Source organism: Camellia sinensis, chromosome 4 (genome assembly GCF_055761805.1).
Source record: "Camellia sinensis isolate YWXY chromosome 4, ASM5576180v1, whole genome shotgun sequence".
NCBI lineage: Eukaryota > Viridiplantae > Streptophyta > Magnoliopsida > Ericales > Theaceae > Camellia > Camellia sinensis.
This window is the reverse complement of record NC_138964.1, coordinates 53,950,215-53,974,294: the sequence shown is the minus strand read 5'-3', so window position 1 is coordinate 53,974,294 and position 24,080 is coordinate 53,950,215. Positions and strand designations below refer to the sequence as shown.

At 35.4% G+C, this 24,080-nt stretch overlaps 2 pseudogenes; one reads left to right on the top strand and one right to left on the bottom strand.

Moving 5' to 3' along the window:
• Window positions 1-2,046: 2,046 nt before the first annotated feature.
• Window positions 2,047-13,815, bottom strand: LOC114310723 (kinesin-like protein KIN-7G; annotated as a pseudogene).
• A 6,955-nt stretch (window positions 13,816-20,770) lies between these two features.
• Window positions 20,771-23,827, top strand: LOC114295095 (BTB/POZ domain-containing protein At2g24240 pseudogene; annotated as a pseudogene).
• Window positions 23,828-24,080: the final 253 nt, after the last annotated feature.

Below are 24,080 nucleotides of genomic sequence, written 5' to 3'. Positions count from 1 at the left end.
GTTCTTAGCTCGGCTGGAGGAAAATAATCCCAAACATGCTACGCAGATGGAATTAATGGGCAATTGAGAAGGTAATTTCTGAACAAATTGGGCCAAGCTAGGAAAAGTCTTCTTTGGAAGTTAAGCTGCGCAATGGGCCGAGATAAAAGCTGATATAGCTCGGTCTTGGGCTAAGAAGACACTAAGTCGGTCAGAGATGGGTTGCTAATGGCTGGACCTAGCTATCTGAAGGTAGTCCTTTATCGGATCGAGATGTTGTCAATGGAGAGGGCCAAGTATGTGTAGCTCGGCATGGTGCAATTCGATAAATCGGCTTCCGGTCACATGGCCCGAACAACAGGGGACCGAGATAAGGTAGCTCGGTCAGGAATGTATATCCGAGCATAAAGGAGTGGCCATCTCACTTGGCTTGCAGTGATGAGGGTGTTTTAAGGATAAGCATTATTCTTGGGCATGAGACTCCTAGGAGGACTTTGCTAAGGAGAGTTAGAATCTTACTAGGATTGTGCAAACCATCTCACTTGGCTGGTAGTGAGTAGAGTGTTATCAGGATAGACACTTTTCACTGGGAGTGTGATTCCTATGAGGACTCTTATAAGGAGAGTTGGAATCCTACTAGGATTGTGCCAAACAGAATCTATAAAAGCTCATAGTAGGACCTACGTACAGGTATCATAATTTCTGCTCTCAAAAACACAGAGCTTTTTGTTTATTGTCTATTTGCTGACTTAGGCATCGGAGAGTTATCTGGCACACACCCGCCGGCTAGCTCACGTTTGTGTTTTTAGGTAGCAAAGTGACGACATTTAGAGGAGTGCAAACTTGATCAACAGGATTACACGAGAAGATTATTTTCGTGCCCATACACTACTAGATGAATATAATTTTTATCTCGAAGCAGGCAAGAGAGTCTAACCCTCCTGCTACCTTGAGAAAACATATCCTTGATGAAGGATAGCCTCCTGAGCTCCACTTCCTCATAAATGGAGTCGGTTCGGTCGCCTTTAAATAGCATGATGAAATAGGTTCTGTGGACCAATGACACACCGCAAACATCCCAAAGTTCAATAATTTCCTTTTGGAGACTCTTGAATTCGGAGGGCCAATTCGAAAGACTCTTTGAAGTATCCAAAAATTTAAATATAAAATTGTAAACACATTGCATTTGCATCCGCTGCTAGTATATATATACACACCCATATATATGCAGGTCCTAAAGGGGGAAAAGATAGGAACACACCCATTTACACTTTCAAACACACCCATAGAGAGAGTCATGGGTGTGTGTTTGGAAGTGTAAATGAGTGTGATTGTTACAAAGTTGGGTCCTAAATGACAATTGTCAATTTTAACCAGGGTATGCCACGCATGGCAATTGTCAAAATGTTACCTTGTCCATGGGCCTTTGGGTCAGGCCTATGGTCTAGGTTTTAGGTAGTCCATCGGGCTGGACTTATGGGCCAATCCATGGGCCTTACCCTTTTGTCCAAGCCCAGCTCATATTTTAGGACTAGGCCAAGGACCAGCTCGGGCTGGACTGTGAGCTATGAACTTTTTGATGAGCATTGTATGCACAAACCAATAAAAAGAGTACATTTTTTATATGAAAATATTCAAAATTACCTTTCCATGTACCGTTGTGTCCATGCCCTACACTTTGCCATGTTGGCATTTTCATTTTGTCTCTTACTCAAGTTGTTGATACAAGAAGAAGAACAAAGCCATGAATCTCAGCCACTCGGGCTTAGCTAAATGACTGTCGTAAATCATAAAGTGCATTTATTATGAATCCCCATAGCATAATAGGTGTTGACTATTCTCACTATGCTTAATTAATAATGATGTCATATATAACTGATAAATGAAAAGAACACATAAAAGTTTCTCTAGCACTTGTTAACAAATTCTTGCTTTGGCATCAGCATAAACTTTATTGAGCCATAGTTTTTCACAGAAATATTTAAAATAAAAGCCGGAAATAGAAATAAAACTCACTGGATTATTAGCAACTTGCTTCTCTTGCTGAAGCTCAGCCTTTTCCTCCATTCATACATTGCATGTATTAACACTAGTAATATTATCATCAGTTGAAGTTTTGTCTCTGTGTGCTTCAAGATCAATAGCAGTAACACTCCTGATAGAAGATTGAGAACCTTTTCTTGATAGCCTTTCAATGTTGGCAGCATAGTTCAATTCATAAACCATTCTTCGGATATCCTCAAGTCTTCCAGTGAATTCTTTCTAGAACCCAGTTGGTGGTGTGTGCTCATTATCATTATTTTCCACCTTCTCAAACCATGGTGAATATGGGCTAGTCATCAGGCTTGCTTTGCAGCTTCTACTTTTAGTTAACTTCAAGCTTTGAGAGCCAGACATGTACTCTGTTAATGGCCATGGAGATGGTTTTTCATGAGAATGAGCAATGAAATGGGGGATATAACTTAACATACTATCTTCCTTTAGTGGCGGTGACACGAACTCCTGATCTATTGTGTCTCCGTTCCCAGCCACCATCGATTTAGAGATTTCAGTGCTTTGTTCAGGAGATGATGATCTATTCGATTCTTCTGCCTCTATGCATTAAACTTCCTTGCATAAATCCTCCGAAGTCCAATGTCCCAACTCCGTCTAGAATTGCTTCAGATGAACATAGAAAGACCAACCAACAGCTGTGGAGAAGTATCATTCGGCACAAAGTTCTCTTCAAATTCAGGAAGAATTTGTATGCAGTGATCATCAGAGCTTCTCCCACTATGTCCATAAGTAAAGAGATCTCTTGACTGATCTAACACCAATGTCCAAGGAGTGAGGACTTGCCAAAGAGGATGTCTCTGGTACTGGATTTTCAAATTCCGGTGACTTCCGAACTAGCAAGCGTGGGTAGTTATTGAAACCTATCTGGAGAAGTACAAAAGGAAAAAATAAATAAACTCAACTAAACAAGGCACACCTAGATGATATGGATGCTTCGGTACAACAATTTAACTACAGTTACCCGTGTCATTGAATGTCCCTCATCCCCAACCAGTTGTAGCAAATCCTGAACCTGAAATTGAGTTAAGTCTCGTTGAATAGTCAAATCTATCATCTCCTTCTCCGGCTGCACAAGTAGAAAAAGTAAATAAATAAACAGATAACGACATTCAACGCATGAGCCCATAAGACAAATGCTGCTTCTTGCATAGATGGAAAAATTTGCAGCATGTTTGTGAATCATACTTCAACTGTTAGTAGCTCAAGGTGCACTCTTAACTTTCCCCAAATATGTCATTTGAAATTGAACTTTTTAAGCCTACAGCTATCAAAAAGTCAAATAAGCAGACATTAGAAGGATTTCCATATATGATGCCATGGTTCTTCAGATTTTTAAGCCTACTTCTTCCTTCTGCAATGATCTTGTGTTTTTTTTATCAAATCAAGGCACATTAGCAAAGTACATAATTTAACAATTGCGTTAAAACTGAAGTAAAATGACATTAAAACCATAGATCCTAAAATGACATAGTTTTGCTTAACTTTAAACATAGGCCATTGGATTACTACAAGAAGTCTAGAATTCGTTGTAGAGAATCTTGACCCGGTCAATGATGGTCCACCAAATTAATTACCATTTTCTTTTAGGTTAAGTTGTTAAAGATATCCCTTACGGTGAAGTAAAAGTCAAATGAAGTATCTAAACCGCATCCTTGCAATGTTATTAAACTAAATGGTTCATGAACAGATCTCATATTTTCAAATTGGTATTGTTCTTGAGGTGGGATTTTGTTGACATTTCAACTGGTCCTCTCTTGTAATAATCTAAGAGTTACAAAATTATTCTGCTTTTAGAACACAAAAGTCCTAAAAATCCAACCAAAATTAAAATGAGATTGTCAAAGGATTAGAAGCAAGACAAGGAATAAAGATTAGAAATGAGTAAATAGACCAAGAAAATTCTTTTTGCATGTTTCGTGCAGAACAAGAAATATACAAAAGGCTTAATATGAAAAACAGACAGTGAAAAGGAATGAAAGTCACGCAACCTAAAAGAAAAAATGGGATTAATTATAAATGATGGCGAAGGATGCACACAGAAATAAGGGTTTAACAGCAAAGATTACACTTACGTTTGCCAAACTAACTCACTCTAGTGGATGTGATCATGTGACATAATTTAGGGAAAATTTCACTCTACCCTCCAATGTGGTTTAATCTATGTGTGGATTACTCCCTATCATTTGGAATAATCACATAATCCCCTTGTAGTTTGTGGACTGAAGTGCACCATCAGCATTATGTCCAAGTTAACAAGTGCGAAACACATGCCAAGACATAGAGGGGTTATGCACTCATTTTCAAATGTCAGAGGGATAAATTGCACATGGAGTAAAACAAAGACGGTTAAAGTAAATTTTGTCTCCCAAAAAAATGAAAAAAATGTTTGTGGTTTGCATAATCAAGTTACTTATGTACAAGGGTTTCTTAGTCCACAAACTAGAGGGGGTTATGTGCTTATTTCCAAATGACAAGGGGTTATGTGCACATAGGCCAAACCACAAGGGGGTGAAGTGAAATTTTCCCTATAATTTTTAATTTAAGATTCAGTAGTACCACATTGTGGTTTTAAAGAATCTTGAAATTTATATTCCTCATGCAACAATTACACAGAAATTTATGAACTGTTTGATATTGAAGAGGTATTGCAATTTGATAATGAAAGCCCAATCATTACCTTTTCAATCTGAAGGCCTTTCTCTCTCAGTAATGCCAAATAATGTGATGCAACAAAGGTGGGCCCTTGACTTCTCACTTCACTCTCCAACCTAGCTAATTGTCTCTGCAGATGCTTTACTAATGCTTTATCTTATATGACTACATTAACTTGAGTGTTAGTTGTTACTTCTTTCGCACAACTTGCAAACAATAGCGTATTTCTTGATTGCTCAACATTACTTCTTGCGGGGCTCATGGTACGGATGATGGTAGTTCTAGCATTGCCTCCCAACGAGGATTGCAATATGCGAGTTAGCTTAGAATCTCTGAAAGGAACATGCTCATTTATTCCCTTGCTGCACCCAATGATAGGACAACACAAAGGATAACAAAACTTGCAATTAACAAATGGTAATGTTTAGGATGAAACATCATACAATCAAACCAAACAAAACACAGACAAGAAAAAGAAAAGGCAGGTAAAAGGATTAAAGGCACAAAATTCTTGAGAATTTAATCATTTTGGTTGATTTAAAAAGACCACAACAACAAATCTTTGACGTAATAAGATCATCATTATTACCCAAAGGAGTGTACTAGCCAAAAGTGATGATAGTAATCTGAGAGAATGTAGAGTAAAGCAGCACGACCAAGTGATTAGTCGTATGATCCTGACAACTGCATTGTCTTAATAAAATAAACAACTAACCATTACCAGCACCTGGTTGATATAAGTGATTACCAATCAACGAATTTGAAAATCATGGGCTAAATGATGATGGTCAGAATCAAGTTTGAGTTAATCTGATGAAGATAATTCAAGTAGTCCTTGGTTTTTTGCTTTAAAACAATTGATTTGGCTCTTGCTCCTATTAAGACCATCAACAGGAAAAAAAAGAGCAAAAAGTCCATGGTTCAGTGAAAGGAGTGTTTAGCTTTGCGTCAGTTCTCTTTGTTGTTCAAGCCAAGCAATAAGGCAACTCACAGTTTTCACGACATAGATGAATGCAATCCTTGACAACTAGATAATGATTTTTCCTAAGTATCATTGGATTGAATTATCGTCTCTTTACCCCTTATTGTTATAGAGGGAGGTTTGAACTTTCACAATCCTTCCATGTGCTAGCTTTGAGCATCAAGTTGTGGAGACAACATCAATGTAATATGTGACTGGGGGCAAATTTCTTAATAGCTAAATATTGTCATGGAATTCATCCTCATTCTTGCGCTCTCCATTCATTTTCATTATCATATTTGGAGGAGGCTTTTTAGAAGCTAAACCTTTCATAGAAGAAATACCACGTACCTTCTTAATATATGTTGTGTATACTTCTTCAGGGTAGTTGGCTCGGAGATGGTGCTAGTATTGACAACAAAAGTACATAATTTACCAGGTGCTGAACCATAGTAAACGATCATGAATGATGGAACTTAAATTTAGTGGAAAATCTCCTATCTTCTGAGGATCTGATTATTTTGAGTTGGTCCAAATAATGGGCATTCTTAATTGACTCTGCTCATGAGGGTGTTTATTCTCAAGGTTCCACCACATAGTACATTTGTAACTAATTGTAGAAGGAAATTCCTATTAAAATATATTCATGTGGAAATTATTTCATTACATCATTGCATTTAACTTAGTGGTTGCCAAATGTTGGAGTGTCAACCTTTACATGTAAATGTGGATTAGACAGGACATTGGAGTTTATGAAGCATTGGTATTCTATTGACAATCTTGTTTCACAGATTGTGATGCACTCAGTGAACTTACTTGGTCTTAATTTTTCCCATCATATTGATATTATTCATCAAATTAGTTTCTGCTCGTCCAAATGCTCTGAATCTGATCATTAGCCCATTGAGCTCATCAAGGTGTCACTAACTTTTTCCCATTTGGTGGGGAAATTTGAAAAGGACGAAATAAATAAATAACTCAGAACTGGATTGCAAATACTTTATTGGTTTTTATTATTTGCAGGCCTTCTACAGATTTTGATAATATTGCTTTTGTTTAGGGGTGCAACTTGGGTGGGTTCAGTCAGGTTGAGAGGTTATTTAGGCCAAACCCAAATTGTGTTGAGAGTTGCCCAAACCCAACCTCCAACCCGATCTTGTCTGCCCAAGCCTGTCCCGAGCTTAATAAATTGAACTTGGCTAAGCCCAAATTGCCCACAAATTTATAATAGAATAGCATGGATGTAATTTTTATCGAAAAAGCCATATGGTCAAAGTGTAGAATAAAATACCGTTGTGTTATTTCTTGTGCTGTGTTTTGGACAGGAAATGGCATTATGCTATTTTAGCATTATGGTCAAAGTGAGTGTTTTTGCTGAACTGTGCTAGTTCAACAATGCCACACCTTAAAACTTCACCGCTGGAGCTCTAAAGCTCTTCACAGCTTTCTAAATTTGTGTAGAATTTAGTTCTCATATATATAGGCTATAGCACTAGTAACTTTTCAAGCAATGACTTCAAGTTAGTTTCATTATCAAAATGATTAAAAAAATTGAAAAACAAAGCTTGCAGATAACAGTTCCCAGGGTCAGTAAACTACGATTTATGTGGCAACCCTCCTTTAGCATGGTGCCAGCTAATAATGACTGAGATGCACGCTCACTTCCTGGAAGATCAACCAAATTCTACACAGAATGTATCAAAAAAAATATTAATATAGCGCAACATGGCATATATTAACATCTTAATAACCATTCAAATTAATCTAACAAAAACTTGACGATCCATACCACAGCAGCTGTAAGGGTGCTTAAGTAATCCTTGACTAAAAATTGCCGAGCAGAACTTTCAATTGTCTGCAAAAACCCATTCGTCAATTGAATGGAAAGAACAATAAGTTATGTTTAGAACAATCATTCAAGAAAACAACATTCTTACCAATCTGATTATTTGATGAGATTTGGAGCTTGTTTCATTCAGGGCAGTTTCCCCTATTTGTCTTTGAGCTTCATGAATGCACCAAGACATTTAGAATATGCAGTCACGATCATCTAGTAAAAGTCAGATGACTAGAGAATATCTTACCTTCGCAGATGGAGAGGAGTTCCATTACATTATTCAAATCCCTGAGAGGTTCCTCTGTGAGTTTCTCAGTAACTGTCCCTCTCTGTGAAATAGCTAAGAATTAAGCATAATGGAAAAATATCAAATACTAATTATTTAGTCGACCAAGAAAGTAATTGACCTTGGGATCATCTAGGAGTCTAAGTGGAGAACTATCTGTGTTGAGGAGGTCCCTGACAGATTCATTGTAAATCTCCATAGCAGAGAACTTCAAAAGAAATTCTCTTTCATTGTGCTGCAAATAAAACAAACATGTAAACAACGAACAGTTGAAGCCTAAGAAGCATAGGCACAAACATGCAACATGACACAGATACACGCCGACGCTGAAAATTTTCAAAAAAGCAAGACAACACTTGTGTGACACATGCAAAATATATAGTTTTATATGTTTGTATATGTCATTTATTATATATATGAATATTTTATCAAAAATAATAATTAAGAAAATGAAGCATAATATTAATTCCTAAAGTTTCACTAATAGGCATAAAACTATATTGTTTTTCTTTTAAACTTATAATGTGTTTCATGTGTGTCTAAGAGGTGGATATGTGTGTCCTTCAAGTATCCAAGGCATGTCAGGTCCAACACGCATTGGGAAGTGTCAAATGAGTGTCAGTGTCCGACATAGACACGCCATCTTCTTAGAAGTGTTGGTGCTTCTTAGGTGAAAGCCCAAGGAACATAGTACTATAATAGAATGCAAGAACATCTAGTAGTGAGAAACAGGGAATATTAGTAGTTTCTTAATTACCTTCTCTATATAATCATAAATATCTGCTATGGCATACTCAGTAATTCCCGTCATCGTGAATGTCTTCCCACTGCATGTTTGTTCGTATGCAAAACAGTAGCTGAAATTTATGCCCATTATTTGACATAAAGAAAATTGTCATTGGAATTCAAGTGAAATTCAATATTAGGAAAATGGAGAAGCAAAGAGAGATTATACTCACAGTTAATACCACTGACAACTGAAAGAGCAACGCCCTTGGCTCCTTTCTCATACACCTCCGTTGTGGAGCAGTCACTCCTAAATACTCTGTCTAATAGGGGGGGGGGGGGGGGGGGGGCGGGGGGGAACAAAAAAGAAAGAAAAAGGAAGATCAAGTGGAGTATCCAAGCCATGACAACAATGCTGATATGAAATTGTAACAACAATTCTTCGTAAGTTGCATTCAAACTTCTTTCTCAAATCTAACATACTGAACCACATGCAAAGGGAACTTCACAACTTGACTGTGGCAATAGATTATGTAAAATTGATACCCAGACAGACCTGAATTTGAAGGCCTTCAGCACTTTTACAGTTCTTTTATTCAAAATTAAACAAATAGTGTATGGACAAACTATATTCTCAAACTACAGTAAAACATGATTAGAAATCATACTTTTTTAAAAATGTGATTGTTGATTACGTTTTTTACTTGACACATACCACTATCTGAACTACCTTTTGACATTATATAAAAAATGTGGTAAGCAATATTTAGTTTTTGGGTGCAAGTTGCTAACCATGTTCTAGCATAATTTGGGAATAAAGTCTGTTCTACACTATTAATTTAATTTTAAATAAATAAATACTAATGTAAAAGAATTAAAGAGCCTAAATTTGAACCCTCCTGGAAGGAACAATTTTACAAGGAAAACTCCAATAGAATCGGCTAAATGAAGAAAGAACAAAAATGGTTTCCTATTTTCAAACATTTCAGGTTTGAATCATCAACCACAGCAAATGTTGCAGATTTTAGCTCAAATAATGGCTCAAATTCTCTCCCACAAAAAAAAAAAAAAAAAAAAAAAACGCACAGAGTTTAACACAAACTTCTAGTCTTGGATCTTAATTTGGATAGAGAATTATGAAGCAAAGAGAAAATAGAATGAAAATGTAAAAAATAAAATAAATTAATTTATACTTCATTCATTCACATTTCACCATCATTTCCTTCTCACTCCACACATTACTACCCAAATCAAATCAAACCAAAGATTCCAACACTGTCTTAAATTTAAACACTCAAAAACAACACAAACACATAAAAAATTCACGCAAAAAATGAAGAGAAAAGTAAATTAGCATACCAAAAGTTAGGCAGTTGGATACATGGAGCAATCTGGAAGTGGAAGATTACAGTTCTTGAAAATGATGGTATCTTCATTGATGCATTCCCAATCACGCACATCGTTCCTTGCAATCTCCTTCTCATTCAAAGGCCTCAACCTCACCGACACAAATATCTTCTCCTCACAGCCTCCATGAGTAGTCCCCATTCCTCCACCACCACCACACATCGACTCTGTTCTCACCAAAAACCCATCTCCAAACAAAATGCAAATGCAATCATAATAAGTAGGACTAAAAAAGATCAAAGAATGGAAGATTTTACCCAAAAAGCTACACACATTCACTCACTCATCTTCGAATTGAGACCATAATAATAATAATTGATGAGGACAATGTCTCACATCGCCTGGAAGGGACTCCTACTTCCACCTTATAAGCACACTGGCCCTCTCCACCTATTACGAGGCCTTTTTCCCCAGAGGAAAAACAAAGCCGTGAGGGCTGACCCCTAGAGGGCTGCCCAAAGCGAACAATATCGTGGCAGGACGCAAGAGGACAGACATCGCGACGGTCTTCTCCCCAAGGAGGAACAAAACCATAAAGGGGGGTGGGACGACAAGATCTGTCCCTCAACCCCAAATTCGCAACGTTTGTCCTCTCATGCCCTGCCACAATATTATCCACTTTGGGCAGCCCTCTGGGGATCGGCCCTCACGGCTTTGTTTTTCCTCAGGAGAAAAGGCCTCGTCATAGGTGGAGGGGGCCAGTGAGCTTATGAGGTGGAAGTGGGAGTCCCTCCCAGGCGATGTGGGACATTGTCCTCATCATAACCCCCTAGCGTACTGGACTACAATAGCGGGAGAGTTTGCAGGACGGCCCTCCTTCTAGTGCCAAATTCGCGACGTTTGTCCTCTCGCATCGTGCCACGATATTGTTTGCTTGGGTAGCCCTCTGGGGGTCGGCCCTCACGACTTTGTTTTTCCTCTGGGGAAAAGGCCTCGTAAAAGGTAGAGGGAGCCAGTGTGCTTATAAGGTGGAAGTGCGAGTCCCTTCCAGGCGATGTGGAACATTATTCTCAAAAGGGTTCTAAGAAAACCTAGAGCTTGGACTCAATCTTGATCAATTACCTCTCCCTCAGAGGGGTAGCTTTTGAGTTTCCATATAAAGCACTCACCCATAGCTTTCAAAAGAGAATGAGAATTCACTTAGATAACTCTTCATAATTCTTAGTTCTTGAGAGAGTGAAAGTGGGAGATTATATGGGAGCTATGCCATTATTCTCTCTCTAATCTCTGTCTTCTTCTTCACCCAACCTCTTATCCTCCGTTATCTTCTTCTATTGAGTTCTTATATGGCTACCATTGAATAATCTAAGACTCTCGTTCTATTTCTAGAGAGTTGTAAGTAGCGTTTGGTTTAGTTTTAGAATCATGATTTGAGAATGGAGCTGTATTTTGAGTTTATGAGTTGTTGAATCATGATTTGAAAAGAGAAAATTTATTTAGTTATGAGTTTTGAATTAAGTTTTGAAATTAGAAAAGTTGTTTGGTTATGTTTTCAAAACTCAATTCAAAAGCTTATAACTTATAACCAAAAACACAACTCAAATTCTATTCAAAACTCATAACCAAACTCTTTTTAAAATTCAATTTTTAAAAATAATTATTGAAAAAAATAAATTTTTTATTTAAAAAATTCCAAAAATTGAAAAAATATTTTTTATTTAAAATATTTAAAATATATATTATTTTTTGTTAAAAAAAATATTCAGCTAGTGTTTTAAAATTACTTTTGATTGTATATTTGATTGAATATTTTTTTTAATTTGTTTAAAAATGTTATTTTATTTTTTAAAAATTACTGTGACAAATTAATTTTTATTTTAAACTTTTTTTGTTAATTTTAAATAAATGGCCAAATAATTTGTCATTTTGGTCTAAAAAAAATAATTTCTATATTTAAAAAATATCAAAAACAAGTATAATTTTTTTTTTTTTCCAAATAACAGGTGGCAATTGCCACCAAAAAAAAAAACCGTTCCAGTCAACTGGCTGGACGTTCGAGTGGACGACCAGGTAGACCCAAAAATTCAAAAACTCTCTAGTTACCAAACATGTTTTCAAATATATTTTGAAATGTGATTTGGAATTATATTTTGAAAACTATAATCAAACAAAGGGTTGGAATATGAGAGTGGAATCGTGATTCCAGAACGGAACCAAACAGAGCCGTAGAGTTTTCCGGTGACCTTCAAGTTTTCCGGTGAGTCTTCAAAGTTTCCGGCGAGCCTTCATGTTTTCTAGCGACTTTTCCTAACCCCCACGTACAGATACAAAAGTGACGATTTTAGGTATCATACTATGGGATGTTGTGCGGCCATTTGAGCCCAATTCAGATCTTATTTTGATAATTCAAATAATTTACTTTTTACGATACATCGAGTGTAGTATATTTGTAAATTATCAAACTGATCAGATATCGATAACTCTTCCATCAAATCACATTTGTATCTGAAAGAATGAATGGTAAATATAATTTTAAAAATAAAACTAAATATAAATGTTATTTGATGAAAGGGCTACTCATATTTGATCAACTTGAATTTTTATAAGGATGTTATACTTAATATACCTTAAAAACTTCTTAAAATATATCAAAATAGAACCCAAATTGAACTCAAGCAACTACACAACAATGACTATTGTACAAACTGCACAACAACCACCCGAGTGGCAAATAAATGTTGATAGATTCAACGAAAATGATGTAAAGTTGAGGAGAAAATGCCTTTTCACAATCCCAAACAACAAGAAGCACATAACCAACAACCACGACAACAACCGAATAATATTGCAGAAACACACAGCACCCACGGCCACTACCACTACAACAATCTAAAAGGAAACCCACTCACAAACAATAATAAAAAAGAACAGATCAGAACTCAACCTCTCTCGCAACAAATCTGTTTCGATCGTCGATCAACCTCATCAAAATATAAAACTATTGCTAATGCCTTGCTAGATGAGGTGCAAAAGGTCTAGATCGAACTAGAGGAGGAAGTGAGAGAAAGAAATACCTGCTCAACAAATGTAAGAAAGATCAAAAACAGGGGTGAGAGGAAAAAAATTGAGGGAGGTTGAATTGACACCCCCTCTACCCTTGGAAGACAATAGTCGAAAAGGGATGATGAAAATAACAGATTATAAATCTGGCCAGAGTCTCACCACACATATGTCGTAACATTGGCCGGTAGAGGTCACTTATGATAACATACAAACACTACTAAAAAAATAATATTCATTTAGTACATATTAATGTGTGATTGGAAGAAAAAAAATAAGGTAAGTATTTAACTTTTGGTATAGTGTATAAAATGGTTGTCCAAATATTTGAATCCACTAACACTATGTTTGGAAATTTAGAATTTTAGTAAAAAAAATTAATATAAAAACAATTTTATTTGTTTTGTTTTTTTTTTACATATTTTTATATATATAATTATTAAAAAATCATTCTCAATTGGAACAATATATTAAATGGTTGTATTGTTGTACATTTTAACCTTTGGGAGTATAGTCTATTTCCTTTTGATAGGTCTCTTACACTCCAAATATTAGAAGGAATTTTTACGGGCCAGTCCTATTTTCAAGGGTTATTACCCAACAGGTCCTTAATGAAGAATCTTTTGCTTATAGGTCCTGAACATTTTTTGTTTACTTCATTTTTGCCCTCATGTTTTATATCCAGATCTGTGAAATGAAAGATGAAAAAAAAAAGAAGCTATGTCTCTACACATTCCTCCATCAATGACCGTTACCATCTTTACCATTGCCGACCACCGCCGCCTCCACTGTCGTCATTGTCGGCGACCTCAACCGGTATCTTCTTTCACTTTCACCGTTGCTTCCACCTCCACCGACGTCTTTGCCTTCACCTCCACCGTCGTTGCCGACCACTGCCGCCTCCACCTCCATAGTCGTCGCCTCCACCTCTAGATCTAGGATCTAGGCTCTTTGCCGCCGGGTCTTCTCTCTCTCTCTCTCTCTCTCTCTCTTTGTGTGTATATTGGGGGAAGATCCTAGTAATAAATCTATTTAAACCAGTGATAAATTTGTTTAAACTAGTGATAAATCAGTGACAAATTTGTTTAAACCAGTGATAAGTTTATTTTTGTGAATTTATCAGTGTTTAAACCAGTGATAAGTTTGTTTTTGTGAATTTATCACTGTTTAAATAAGTTTGTTTTTGTGAATTTATTACTATTTCAATAAGTTTGTTTTTATGAATTTATCACTAAAATTTTTGAGTTACAGTGTTGAGTGTAGGAGTAAAAGTAGAAAACACTGTTTGAACCAGTGATAAATTTATCACTATTGATTTTTTTGTAAATTAGTGAGTGTGTATGTATATGTGTATGAAATTTATCATTGATAAGATTTTTTCAGTGATAAATTTATCACTGCTAAATTATTGTGAATTAGTAAGTGTGTGGATGTGGTTTTGTGAATTAATGAGTGAGTGTGTATGTATGTGAGTATGAGAGAACAAAAAGAACAATATATAAGAAACAAAAGAAAGACAACATACAGGGGAGAGCTCATAATCACACCACATGGGTAAAATTGAAAACGGAAATAAGACAGGACTTGGCTGGTATTAATTTACTTTTATGGGACTGGCTGGTAACTCCCCCATATTAAAATTACTTGATGACAAAATACATTGTCTTATTCCTTTTGACCCAATAGTACATATGATTGATAGAACGAATCTTTCAAACTTAAGTGAATTGTACCCAGTGTCAAAAATGTAGATTTAAATACTTGTGCGAGTATGCAACTTACCGTTATATGATTGAATAGTCCTACTATATAGCACCACTTAAGGGTGACATCTGGGGTCTCGGCTCTTGAGGCTTCGTTTGATTAGAAAGAAAATTTGATAGAAAGTGAAAGTAAAAGAAAATAAATAGAAAAGAAAATATATTTTCTTGCAAACATTTGACTAAGATTGAAAATTTTGTAAGAAAAAGATAGAAAATTTTAAAAGTTTAGATATAGATAACTCACACATTCGCTGATTTGGCATCACTTACAAAAGTAAAAAAGTCACTAAAAAAGAAAAAAAGTTCATACGGTTTACCTTGTTTGAGCGGAAAAAATAAAAAATAAAAAAATAAGACAAGTTGACTTAGATGCACGGAAAGCAGCAATGTGGCTCAGTGGGGTGCAAAAAGAAATTAAAAAAAAAAAAAATAGTGCAGCTCAGTGCAATGACGTGGCACAATGTAAGCCACGACTTCAGAAATAAGTACAAGTTGACTGACATGCATGGAAAGCAACTCTCAAATAAGAAGGGTAGCAATGCAATTTTGCTATTTGGTACAATATTTTAATATATATTTTTCGTAAAAAGTCAAAAAATTATCTCAAACATACATTTTTTTTTCCTCTATTTTTTTAGTAAAAAAGTCAAAAAGTGCATTTATATAGATCATCCCAAACAACCTCAATTTTATTGTGTTGTGTTTTTTTTTTAAGAAATAAAAATTAGTTGCAATGCTAATATGGGTTGTACAAAAAAATTAATTTTCTTATACTTTCCCCTATTTTCAAGCTAAACAAACTTGTAAAAGTTAATTTTTTTCTCTTTCTTTTACTTTTTACCAATTTCTTTGGGTGAATATTTTTTACCAATTTTATTCTAAACAAACCGAGCTTTAGGGTCTAACCCAAAGATCACCTCTATGTGGTTAGGCGTTTTATTCCTTTTGTACTGACCTATTCCTTGCTAGTATGTAGCACTCTGTGAATTAAAAACAAAAAAAAATTTAAAAAAATTACTCGTTAAATTCTTTTATACGGAGTTTAAAAAAAGAAATTTGAAATTCATTGAAAGACAACTTTGTCAAATGGTATGTAAATCATGTTAGAAAAAATTTAAAAAAAAAAAAATCCATTGTTAAATAGGGAGTGTTTTTTCATTGGGTTTTTTTTTGGTTCTTTATTGAACTTTTTATGAAAAAATTCAAAAACAATTTACACTTTTAAATTGTACTCAACTAGATGAACTAAAAAAGTAATAAATAAATAATTTAAGAAAATTCTTCAAAGATAAAAAAAAAAAAAACAAAATCCAAGGCACATTCGATTTTTGTTGTTGTTGTAGTTGTTGTTTTTTTTTTTTTTTTTGGTATTTGGTAAACTTTTTAAAAGAAATTTAAGTCCATGTCTGGTTTGTGTTTCAAAAAAAAAAAAAAAAAAATTACGAAATTTGTTTGAAAAAGTATAAACTAATTTGATAAAAAAATATTAAAAATATAATTTCAAATTTTTTAAATTATTTTTGACCTCTCAAAAGATAAAATTATATAAAAAAGTTACATATTTTTTATTTTTTTGTTTCTTTCAACAAATTCATTTTTTGTTTTTTAGCAAAAAAAATTTTTTAATAAAATTTAAAAAATCAAACCAAACATGGCATACTTTTTCTTACCTTTTTAAAATTATTCTTCACTAGACCAACTAGAAAAGTTATAAAAAAATAAAAATAAATAAATAATTAAAACAAATTTAAAAATATCACTAAAAAGAAAAAAAAATTAAAATACGTATATAACTTTTTTAACTAATGCCAAACGAAACCTAAATAAATTGCAACCAAATGGCTAGAATGTTTGGTAAAACATTTAATGAATTCATATAAAACATTTGGTAAAACATTTGATAGATTATTAAAATAAGTATATTTAATGAATAAATGTTTAAAATAAGTATATTTACCAAACATTCTAACCATTTGCTTTACCAAAATAAATGTTTTACCAAAATCCTTTAATAAAATAAGTATATTTAATGAATTCTTAACAAGTGCCTACGACGCTTGATAACAAAAACCAATTTTAAAAGTCGGGGCTAATTGTATTTTCTAATTTATCCTTTTATTTTTATTTAATTCTACCGAAATTAAGAAGATCCCCCAATAATTGTGAACGCTTTTTGGTGAGAAACCGTATAAGGAAACACAGATGAAGTGTTTGAAACAGGAATTCAAAAAGATAGTAAAATTTAGAAGGAATTAGCTTCTCTATCATACTGGAGGACATTGTTTGATTGTTGTGGGTTTTGATTCAGGCCCATCTTAATAATCTAAACCATTCAATCTGTAAAACTCATCGAGTATATCATCTTTGCAAAAAAATCAAGTTGATTGGATATCGATAAACATTTTATTAGATCACATTTCCGGCAATGGCATAATTTTCAAAATAAATTGTGATAGAAATGTGATCTGATCAAGTAGCTATCAATATCCGATCACCATAATTTTTTGCATGGGTGATGTACTCGATGGGCTCTACACATTCAACGGTTTGGATGATCGAGATTGGCCTGAATTAGAGCCCAAAATAGCCCAACACTATCCTTCAGTCCAATAACGGATTGAAGAGGAGCCAACTAACCTAATCAAATGAAGTGTTTAGGCTTGATACAAGAATTCGAAAGGACAAACTAAAATATATCAATTCAATGCCTAGCCTATTTTCAATCCCATATGGGTCTACCCAATTTTTTTCTTATGTCAACAATGGCAATTCACATTCCCATCTGGGTCTACCCAATTTTTTTCTTGTTTCAACAATGGTAATTCACAAAAAGACTAAAATTCAATGTTGGTGGCAAAATATTCGAGACCACAACCACCACCCTCACCAACGGTGGCTGTAATTCCTTCTTCGCAGCCATGTTTGACAACATTTGGAACATCCAAACCCATAATTATGTTGCTAATGATGATGGTGATTACTTCATTGATTGAAACCCATATTGTTTCGTAGTACTCCTCGACCTCCTCAGAACAAGGGAGCTCTATATCCCTTCCAACATCCTTGAAAATCTCTTTCACAGAGAAGCCCTGTTCTACGGCCTCCTCGACAACATTTGTGTTGGGGATCCGAGATCCCACCCAAGTTCCAAAAATCATACAAAGCAGAAAAACAACACACACACCCAAAGGAGAAACAATATTTAACATGATTCGACTCAACGCCTATGTCCACAGCAAAGTAACCGGAGATTCATTATAAATAGAGATTATAAAGAGATTACAATGGAGGATGAGGGAATCCACATCTTCACTCTACTCTCACTAGGCTCCCCTCTCACATACTCTCTTTGCCTCACTCTCTCATGATAGTCACACGCCTCCCTCTCTCACATAGAAGGAGACTCAACTCACTCACACAGAACTCTCTCAACAGTTTTCCATCCTCAAACTGAGTTCATTCCTCAACTTCTCTATTTATACACCAAAGAAAAAGAAGGCTGGCCGACATTATCCCGTAAATCACTCCAAATTTGTTGTACCAAATCCAACACCTCTAACAACTGTCTGTGTCATTCCTAACTTCTTCATCCAAACTCAAACTTGGTTTTACATGAGTAGAAAAGAAAGAAGACCACCCCTCACATGGGGTGATATCCAACGAATCACTCTCTCAACCTATGTGAGGTGAGCCGCAGCAAAAACTACTGCTAATCCTGTCACGCCCAAAATCCAACATAGTTTGCGTCTCCTCACTGAGACGCCTGCAACCCCTACAAGTAGCAATAATACACTGGGGAAAATACATAGATATAAGAGGATGAGGGAATCTTACATCCTCAACTCAAGTCACACCACTCATTGATTCTCTTTTAGAGAGCCTTTGCTCATATCTCCTACAAATCTCTTCCACGCTTCTTTGTCTCGGATGTTTTCACCTGCAATGCTTGAACTTGCGTAACCAAGATATCTGGCACTCCCTAATTGGATGCCCTGCACCCCCTGCTTGGGATGTCCATTGCCATGCGTCGCCTTGCATAGCCAACACTGGAGCAAAATAAAACACCCTTCGTGTTCCAAACAACGCACTTTACCCGGTCAATTTCCTCTGTCTTCTTTGCTCGGAGTTTTTACCAGTGAACTTTCAACAACTTGTTGCTGCATACTCTTCTCGCAGCTCTATACGATACTCTAACGTACTATTACACCGTTGCACGTCTGCATTTATGCTCTTGCATTTAGTAAGCTTCTTTACAACTATTGTTTTACACGTCTACATACTACTAGTAGTACTCGTATTCTGTTTGACAATAGCTCCAATTGTCACAACATTCCCTTGAGCCTGTACTGGTTGCCAAATCATCTGTCCGTCGATGAAGTGGACTTCCTCTCTAATTAAACCAGATCTTCCGATCGATTCTGAGATAATCATCTACAATCCTCTAACCGCCCACGACCAATCATGATATCCCTTGATCCGCCACTTGATCAAGCCTGATCTCCTTTGATCTATCTCTCGATCTGCATATGGTTGTCCAATCCGATCATAATCTACCTATTCTAACATCTTCAATGAATTTGCAACGTTCCACAACATCAGATAACTTTCCTCCGGCTATTACAAATGACAAACTCCCATGTTTTGGAAATCTTCAAAAAACCCTTCAGAATCTCACAATTTTGACCTAGCGGTTGCGTCTGGAACGGTTGGTTCAGCTAGAACCAACCTTCGCTGGACTTTCGGGGCCCTCACTGAAAAACTTCTCGAAAGTTGGGTCACACCACAAATTTCTAAAAATTTGGAACTCTCTGCAATTTCCAGAAACTCAGGGAATATTCCATTTATACAAAGGAATATTTCGTTCACCCGTCAGCCACCATCTACCTACGTCAACGCTAATGCCACCACTACGTCATCCTCCACTCAAAAATATTAATTTTTAGGGCGCAACAGGGGGGCTTTGAACCCCTGACCAAATACAAACTACAGCACCTTATCCACTCAGCCAAACACATACCTTGTATTTATTATCCCTCAAATAATATTTAAACACTTCGGCTTTGATGAAAGTTGCTCATCTTCACTCTTTAGATGATCGTGTGGTACGTGTCCAAGAGTGGTCCTCACTCGCTAATTTTAGAGGGCGCGTAAGCTCCACCCCAGTCTTCGTTTGGGCTCATTTTTCTGGGTCTGGACTCCTCTCTTCAAGACCTTCCTCCTGGTATGCATAAAACTCAATTTCGAGCAACTTGATTTCTAGGCCATTTCTAAAAAACACTATGTTTTCATCCACATCGCTAATCAATTTGTTTGGTTTTGGTTTCTAGAAAACACTTTTCAGAAAATTCAATTTTTTTTTTTATTTTCCGTATTTTTTTTTTGTTTTCAATGAATTTTTTAAAATATTTTAAGCAATTTTTTTTAAAAAAAAAAAATTTGACACATTTAATATAAATACACTTAAAAAAGTATAATATTTGTGAAAAAAATAATCTTTAAAAAATTCACTAAACATGAAAAAAAAAAAACGAAAATTAGTACATTTTTCATATTTTTGTGTATTTATTAATTTTTTAAAATATTTTTTTACAAATATTTTACTATTTAAATATATCTAAGTAAGGTGTATCTAAAAAAGTAAAAAAAAAAATACTTAAAATTTTAAAAATATTCATTAAAAAAATAAAAAATAAAAAATGAAAAATAAAAAATAAAAAACTCAATTTTCAGAAAACTGAATTCAGAAAATTGAAACCAAACACACTTAATTGTATTTTCTAATTTATCCTTTTATTTTTATTTTATTTTATTTTACTGAAATCAAGAAGAAGTTCAATTTGTGCCATAACTTGTCAATGTATAGTATGGGGTAATGATCCCTCAATAATTGTAAAGGCTTTTGGTGGAAACTGTATAAGGAAACGCAGATGAAGTATTTGAAACAGGTATTCAAAAAGACAGTAAAATTTAGAATCCCATATGGGGAAGCTAAGTGTTGAAGCTTGATACAAGAATTCGCAAGGATAAACTAAAATATATATTTAATGCCGAGCCTGTTTTCAAATTCCCATCTGGGTCTGCCCAATTTTTTTCTTGTTTTAACAATGGCAATTCACAATAACATACTAGTAAAATTCAACGTTGGTGGCAAAATATTCGAAACCACCACCTCCACCCTCGCCAACGCTGGCCATAATTCCTTCGTCGGGAAAATGTTCGACAAGAATTGGAACCTCCAAACATATAATTCTGCTGATGGTGATGGTAATTACTTCATCGATTGGAACCCAGATTGTTTCGCAGTACTCCTCGACCTCCTCAGAACAGGGGAGCTCTATATCCCCTCCAACATTCCCGAAAAAATCCTTCACAGAGAAGCCCTGTTCTACGGCCTCCTTGACAACGTCCGCTCTGCCAAATGCGGCCAATTCGATGGCAACAGACTCCCATTTTCACACTCCGTGACGGACCAAGCACCCGGCGATGGCACCGCCATTCGCGGTAGCCCTGACGGTGGCTGTTGTGTAGTGCATGATAGTATGGTACACGTCTATGATTGGATGCTTGAAGAACACCCACCAATCAATCTCGATTACCAGAGAGTTTACGACGTCGGTTGGGTCGATTTAGAGGACATCGTTGTCAGCGCTGGCGGTGGTGGGATGGGTCTATTCAGTGTAGCATCAGGGGAGCTCAGGCACATGTTCCAGGTCACTAATGAGGATCATCAAGTGAAGAGCTACACTGCTGGTGCTTTAAGTTTTAACTCAAGACTACAAGTTTTTTTCTAGTTGTAAAGGTAAGAACAACAATGAGTATGGGATTGGTGTTTGGGATCAATTAACTGGCAAGCAGATTGAGTTTTACTATGACCAATATGGGTGGTCACTTGGTGACGCAAACAGGCTGCAATGGTTACATGGTACCAATTGTTTGATGGTTGCTACTCTGTCACTTAGGAAGCAGAGCTCCTCTTTCAATAATTTGTTGGATTTTAGAGTTAAAAACATGATCGAGCTCTGGTCTCATTGGCCGAAAAATGAAGACGATGAAGATGATTATCCGACAACCCAGTGGCAGTTTAGAGATGCCATAGCTATGGAGGAGACTAATTCTATATGCCTAGTGAATGAATGTGGGGATTTTGGGTTCTTGGATTTGAGGAGTATTGACATGAGTGTGAGGTGGTGCTTAAACAACTCCACAGTGAAGTTCAAGATGAAGGAACCATGTTACCCAAAATTGGTATTTCATAACGGGCAGCTCTTCTTGTCTATGAATCATAGTATTTGGGTGTATTGTGGTCGAGATTGGGTGCTGACATCCAGGCTTGGCAGAAGCAATGGATGTAAAATCCAAGTTTTGTGCATAATTATTTTTGGATAGATTAGTAATTAAATCAATTTATATGGGTCATTTATTAATATCAAATAATTAGTTATGAGATGGCATTATATTTTCTATTACTTAGATGGGTAATTTTGTAACTTTGAGAAATTAGGTTAATAAGCCCACTTGTTGTGGCTTTAGGTCTTGGGAAACAAACACAATAGAGGTTGGGAATTGCTCCATAGGCGGCAAGGGTTTGAGAAGGTAAAAGAAAAAAGAAGAAAAGAAAAAGAGAAGAGAGGTTCAAGTGAGGCTGCAATAGGGATTGGAGGCAGCACTTTGGGTGATTTTGGGACACCCATTGGTTGAGGTAAAATCTGTCTTTACTATTGATTATTACGTTTATGCTGAAGAATTAAACAATCAATGCATTAAGGGGATTTGGAAGATCTATAGGTGCCTACTTAGGTTTTGAGAATTGGGTGCAATGTGTAAGTGTAACTTTGGGTGGAAAATAAAAACAATGGAGTTTTGTATCATGGGCAAGGGTGTGTTTGGCTTTAAGTTGGGTTGAATGGTTTGATCACTTGGTTATTAAAGCAATGCATTAATCTAATATGGAGGGGTTTTTGTGGGTGTATGTAATACGTAAAAATATTAATTTATTTGAGGTTTTATTTATTAGGTTTGTGTGATTGAAGTGGTGGAGCTGGGTGTTTGGAGTTTGTGTTGGAATATTATTTCCAAGCGTTTGAGGTAAGTAACCCTCTATCACTGTTGGTTCATTTTTATTCCTTCTGAATCGTTTAAAATTATAAGTATTTATTTATAGCCTTCATGTTCTCTTAAAATAAAATATGGGTCACGTATAAAATAACATCGAATATTATTATGAAAATTATTTGAATCTTTTGTGAAACTATTCTAAAAATTGTACCAAATGTTTATTATGAAAATATCGAATTTTTATTTAAAAGTTATGTATTGTTTGAATTCTGAACATCACTCTAGTCTGACTATGATTTGGACCCTAGCCAATGGGGGTTATTTATTGGCACAGAAACTAGTTTCTTTTAGGGCTTTACTACCGGCCTATGTGTAGTTCTGGGCCTTGTCACGGGCTAAGTGACCGTAGTCACCAAGACTTGGGTTTTGTGAATCAAACCATTGAACCATCTGAATATCGAACCATCGATTTGAACAACGAATTACTTTGAATTATCTTGTTGGCTTTTCATTTAAAATGTATTGTACATTGTTTATTTTTTGCTATGAAACCATCTTACAAATAATTGTTCATTTATTGAACTGTAGAAAAAATTATATTTATTGGTTATCGATTTATTTATTTATTTTTTGTATACTTGATCCAGCTAGCAGTGATGGTTGGTTATTTACTGTATTGTCTAGCTTACCCTTATTTTATTTTATTTTTTTTTAGATTTTGACGAGTAGAGCTACGCGGGGTTTTTACTTGTGGGGGTGCTGAGAGTAGGACTATGATTTAAGTACTTGGATTATTATTTTGTTAGTGGATTATATTAGTGGACTTGGTGGACAATTTCATATGATAAGAATTATTTATTTTTATGGATTTTAGTATTATGATAATTAAGGATTTAATTTGAGTATTATACATTGTGGGTTATGTGATTGGACTCTTAGCCCTGCTTGCTCACTTAAATGAGTGTGCGGCGTTGTCACGGAACTTGAGGCGTGACAATGGAGGTTCAATCTGTGATTTTTCAGTTGGTGGTGATAGGCTTTTTGCTCTTCACTATGAGCAGAATATGTTTGATATATGGGAAAAGCCACAAAAGTCAATCTGCTAGTTGTTTGCTTAGGCTTTGTTTGGGAAGTGATGCTTTTAGTTTTCTCGCTATAATATGAGGTGAAAAAAAATTGAAATGTTTAGGAATGATTTTTGATTTTTTTTACCAAAAGAGAATGGGAAGGAACCTTTATGTTTTTTTTTTTTTTTTTTTTGTAAACTTTTGTTAGTAACTTATTTTGACTAATTTAAGTAGGTTCTCAAACATACCTCAGTGGTGTTCTAGTTTGCAACTGGGTGTCTTTCATTTTGAT